Genomic DNA, 6,135 nt, shown 5'->3' on the forward strand with positions numbered 1-6,135 from the left:
ACACAGAACTAATAATTGATGATATAATAGACTTCTTGATCTATGATTTTAAGACTTGGGTTGATTTCTTTAATTTTGATAGTTTGGATCATAGTATTAAATTATGCTTAATTGAACTTCGTTTTAATTTTATAAATTCATCATAACATTAACTTATTTTTACTTTTAAATTTATGTCTGAATGCAAACTTAAAGGACATTATTCTAAAGGAGAAAATATAATTTAGTGAAATTGTGAACATGATTAAAAATATATTTTTAAATATTCTAATTTATTTTTCTACACTAAAACAAATACAAAATTAGTGTCACAGTTTAAGTAAGAGTGATTAAACAGATTTTTCAAAATAAGTTTTTAGTATATATATATATAACGTAAACTAAATACGAGCAAACTCAATTTAAGTACTAATAAAAATAGAGAGAACGTATAAATATGCATGTAACAAGCTTATGAAATTTTATAACCGCCAGTAAATGAAAATAGATATGACGGTGCACTGTTTCACCGCAATAACCACTGCCTTGGTTCGTTTTTGCAGCGGTTGGCCGCCGAAAAAAACAAACGCTACCCTCTGTTGGATATTTTGTAGGGATAAAACTATCAAGTGAGAAAATAAGGAATGGTTCGTTTTCATTATGCAGAACTTTATTAATAATCGAAAGATAACTAGCTATTTTATATTTGTATTCAATTTAGATGATTCAACTAGTCCAAAAAAACAATCTAGAAGATCCAAATACAAAATTACTTTAGAATACTAGAAGTGTGTAGATCTAAGTATATATGTGAAGCCAATAATAAACACAGCTACAAGTCTACAATGCATGTCTAACTTTCCAATAAACGGTATCATATGAATTGAATTATTGTGCATATGCATATAAATTAAATATGCGTGCCGTGTTCATCTAATCTAAAATTCTAAATTGATAACATAATGTACCTTGGCTAGCTTGCACGTATTTTATTTCATGCACGAGGACTACATGCAACATGCCTCACTTTTTTTTTGTTTTTTGCCTCTCTTGAAATATCAAATAACACTATTACATGAGTTTGCATAAGGCAAACTCCATATGATATAACTGCAAATCTCATTCTAAAAACAGTATCATGCTTGTCACATGATCTAGTCATTTTTTTATTGGTAATAGTTTTTCGGGGTCAAGTTACATAGTTACATCCTTTTAGCTTTGATAAGCCCAGAAGCCCAATAACTCATTCCCAAGTTGCCTTTAAATGATCTATTTATTGGTAAGGGCCTATCAGGCCCAAAAGAACAAACATAGCTACACCATGGTCTTTGCTTCATCAAAGCTCCAGGGACGTAGCCTTGCCGAAGTTACAGAAGGAGTGGCAAGTGGCAAGCCTGCCTTGCCCGCCTAAAGCCTGTCTTACCCGTCTTAAAACATGAGTTAGCATGGGGCACCCTCCGAAGCGGCGAGCTTTACTTTTGTAGCCTCTTAAAAAAGTTTTTTTTTTTGGTTGTATTGGGCGGGTTGTTTCGGGTCGGGCCTGTTTCAAGGTCCTGCCCATGAAAAAATGAAAGTTTTCTAAGTTAAGAGAAAAATGTGAAAGGATGAGATCCATTTTTTGCTATTTGTTTTTGATATAGATGTAGGTGGACCAGCGTTTTCTGTTTATGGTATTTTGGGCTAGAAGATGAAGTTGGGCAACGGTGGTGTCATAGTGTGGGAATAATTTGTTTGTGTCTAGATGTTGCTTCGTATATATCAAAGGTCGTGGTCTTGACAGGGCTTTATGAGTAACCCACGTTTGAGTTGGAAGTATGATTGAAATCAAGTTGGGAATAAAAACCCCTAAAATATTGGGGTGAATGTATAGTGCGAATAAATTTCTTCTTTTAATTAACTACTAAAATATATGTTAAAATATAATAATAAAATATAAAATATATATTAAAAACAAATTAAATAACATCTATATTTATTTTAATAGTGTCGTTTAGGGTTAACTATGTTTTGTTAGAATTTTTTCTAAAACAGAGTTTTTTATGTCGTCTAAGTCAATGTTTGGCTTTTATCAATTCTCTTGTCACATACTCAAATTTCTTTTTTCCTTTTCTTTTCTTTCTTTTCTTCAACCTCTTCTGTGCATGGTTAAAACGCACGTCAGAATGCAGCACTCTGAACAGGACAGCGACAAAAAACATGAAAATTTGATCCAGCTGGATGAGGAAGACATAAGAATAGGAATCAACTCTTGTATCAATAGCTTGGCCAGTAAAATCTTTGCAGAAAAGTTATTTTTTATTGGTACCATGGATGATGCACTACAGGCAATATGGGGACGTCCAGAAGGATTTAAAGTGGCAAAAATTGGAAAGAATCAATTCTAATTTTTTTTTTAATAGAGAATGGGATGCATTGAGAATAGAAAGGAGTTTTTCTTAGCTCTTTAAAGATTATGCATTGCATGTTTAGAGATGGAAAGAGGGTGTACGGGTGGAGGATCATTAATTACTCAAAATCCTAGTATGAATTCAATGATGTGGTTTGCCTGAAAGTTTTAAAATCCTGGGAGTGGCTCGAAAATTAGATGGAGGGATAGGGAAGGTGCTGGATGTCAGTCTCTTTGATGTCAAAGGAAGAGAGGTACGCATTATAAAAGCTGAGGGTGGAAATTGAGGAGAACAGGCTGATCAAAAGACACTCTCATGGTTGCTGGCCCAAACAAAATCTCACTTTCGGTAATATTATGCTACGAGAGGCTTGGAATGGTTTGTCCCTATTGTGCTAGAATAGGACATGACCATAAAGTTAGCCCACTTTTCATAGTTGATTCACAGGAGAATAGATTAAAGGAGGATAAGGTGAGAGACTGGATTAAAGCGAACTAAATTGGAATTCCGGTGGGGATTAAAGAAGATCACAAGAACAATGGTAATAGCGAGAATCAGCCCGATCAAAATACATGCAGAAAAAACTTTTGCCAGACTGTTTGATTGAAGGTCTCATAAGGCTGAATATAAGAGACAAAATAAAAGGAGAGCGGTATACTAAAAATTCAACTCGAGGAGAGTTGCATGGTAACAAGGAGAACCAATATGAAGGGGCTCTAGTTCTGCCTAGCCTAGTAATGGTAAATAATCAGAAGAAAAACATAGTGGCAGCAACAAAAGAAGTGGGGATCCTAACTGAAAATCAGCAAAATGATGGTAGCACAAGGGAGTACACTCAACAATTCAAAAGATTGAAGAGCATGGCCCAAAGAAGCTATGTCAAACCTGAAAATATTAGTGGTAATAAAAGAAGAGCTCATGAGGTTAATGATTGGGATAGTATGATCATTGAAGCTAATGGGGAATGAGTTTTCTCTATGGAGATGGTGGACGGTGCCAGCCGTCCAGTGGCACTCAATTTGCCATGAGAGTCCTTTCATAGAACTGTCGGGGTTTGAGGAGACCCCTGACAGTCCATAACCTTAAAGGGATGTGCCAATTCCACTCTTTCGAGGTGATTTTTATCAGTGAAACAAAAAATAACCTTGAAACATGGAGAGAAAGATTAGAGCATGTGGGTATCAAAACTTCATTATTGTTGGCCCGAATGATTTGACAGGAGGACTAGTGCTAGCTTGGAGGACTTTGTGAATGTGAGGGTGCTTTCGTATAATTCCTTTTCGGTGATTGGTATGGTTAAAGACCTGGGTAAGAACGTAGAATGGGGGTTGGTAGGAGTTTACCTCAGTACAAATGAAACAGAGAGGCTTGATCAATTCAATAAAATATCTTCTTGTCTGTCACAATTCGAAGGGAGGGTGGTGGTGGTGGGAGACTTCAATGCAATCAAGAGCCATGAAGAGAAACAAGGAGGTATCCTTCGATATGATAATTCAATTGATAATTTTAATAATTTTATTAATGACAATCAATTAGTAGACCTTGGCATGATAGGTCATGAGTTCATGTGGTCAAATAGACAAGCTGGTGAGGAGTTAATAAAAGAAAGATTAGATCATTGCCTCTCTGGTTTGCCATGGAGAGAGTGGTATAGGATGACTGTGGTTAGAAGACAAACAGAAAATAGTTCGGACTATACTCCTTTAATCCTAGATTCAGACCCCCTACCTGGAAGACCAAAAGAAGATTCAAGTTCCAGGATAGATGGTGTGGCAAGGAGGAGGTAAAAAGGATTGTGAAAGACGTTTGGGGGCTAACCATTGAAAGCTCTCCGATGTATTCTCTAGCCCAGAAGCTCAAGCAATGCCAACACAGACTAGTACAGTGGTAGCAACAATCTCAGTCCAATTCCAAAATATTAATAGAAGAAATAACCTTGCAGTTGGAAGTAAAAAGGGCCGAGGATATCTTTGGAGGCAGCGAGTTGATTGAACTTGAGAACAGATTAGAGGAAGAGATGAAGAGAGAAGAAAGTTATTGGAGGGAGAAGTCTAGATGTAAATGATTGAAAGAAAGAGACAGCAACATAAAGTTCTTACATCAAAGGTTCCAATATAAAAACTGGAAGAATAAAATCTAGGGACTAGTTGGAGAAGATGGAGAAGTTGCTTTGGATCCAGCAAGTATAGCGAGGGTGGCTGAATCCTATTTCCAAAAGACTTTTACTGCTACTAACCAAGCTGATCCGGGAATACTTTTTGTGGATTTCAGACCTACGGTTACATCTAATATGAATCGTAGGCTACTGAGACCATTTTCACTTGAAGAGACTAAGAGAGTTACGTTTAGTGTTTGCGCTCAGAGTACTCCGAGAGATGATGGAATCACAGCCAAATTTTATCAATTTTTTTTGGGATGTCATAGGTAACGATGTGCACAGGGCTGTTTGTAGTTTCTTTAGAGGTGGGAGAATTTTAAAAGGCTTCAATCACACTCAAATCTGTTTAATTTCCAAGATTCCGGATGTCAGAGATAGGTCACAAGTCAGACCTATTAGTCTTTCATCAGTTTTGTACAATATTATATCAAAAGTACTTGTTCATAGATGATGAGCGGATAATTTATACGCTTTTTGGCATTGTTTTTAGGTAGTTTTTAGTAGGATCTAGCTACTTTTTAGTATATTTTTATTAGTTTTTATTCAAAAATTATATTTTTGGACTTTACTATGAGTTTGTATATTTTTCTATGATTTCAGGTATTTTCTGGCTGAAATTGAGGGACCTGAGCAAAAATCTGATCCAGAGGCTGAAAAAGGACTGCAGATGCTGTTGGATTCTGACCTCCTTATACTCAAAGTAGATTTTTTGGAGCTACAGAAATCCAATTGGCGCATTCTCAATTGTGTTAGAAAATAGACATCCAAGGCTTTCCATCAATATATAATAGTCCATACTTTTCCCGAGTTTTGACGACAAAAAATGGCGTTTAAACGCAAACTTCCTGCCCTATTCTGGCGTTAAACGTCAGAACTGAGTTACAAGCTGGAGTTAAACGCCCAAACTGGCACCAAAGCTGGTGTTTAACTCCAAGAAGAGTCTCTACACATGGAAGCTTCAATGCTCAGTCCAAGCACACACCAAGTGGGCCCGGAAGTGGATTTCTGCATCATTTACTTATTTTCTGTTACCCTAGCTACTAGTTTAGTATAAAAACTACTTTTAGTGATTTATTTTACATCTTTGGATCATTGTTGAGACTATCCTTGTATCACTTTTGATCTCTTGATCACGTTTAGGGGGATGGCCACTCGGCCATGCCTGGACCTTCATTACTTATATATTTTCAACGGTAGAGTTTCTACACCCCATAGATTAAGGTGTGGAGCTCTGCTGTTCTTCATGAATTAATGCAAAGTACTATTATTTTTCTATTCAACTCAAGCCTATTTCTTCTCTAAGATATTCATTCGCACACAAGAACATGATGAATGTGATGATTATGTGACACTCATCACCATTCTCACCTATGAACGCGTGCCTGACAACCACTTCCGTTCTACATGCAAACAAGCTTGAATGTGTATCTCTTGGGTTTCTAATCTAAGATTAAAACCTTCGTGGTATAGGTTAGAATTATTGGCAGCCATTCTTGAGATCCGGAAAGTCTAAACCTTGTCTGTGGTATTCCGAGTAGGATCTGGGATTGGATGACTTTGACGAGCTTCAAACTCGCGAGTGTTGGGCGTAGTGACAGACGCAAAAGGATC

Source organism: Arachis hypogaea, chromosome 14 (genome assembly GCF_003086295.3).
Source record: "Arachis hypogaea cultivar Tifrunner chromosome 14, arahy.Tifrunner.gnm2.J5K5, whole genome shotgun sequence".
Classification (NCBI taxonomy): Eukaryota; Viridiplantae; Streptophyta; class Magnoliopsida; order Fabales; family Fabaceae; genus Arachis; species Arachis hypogaea.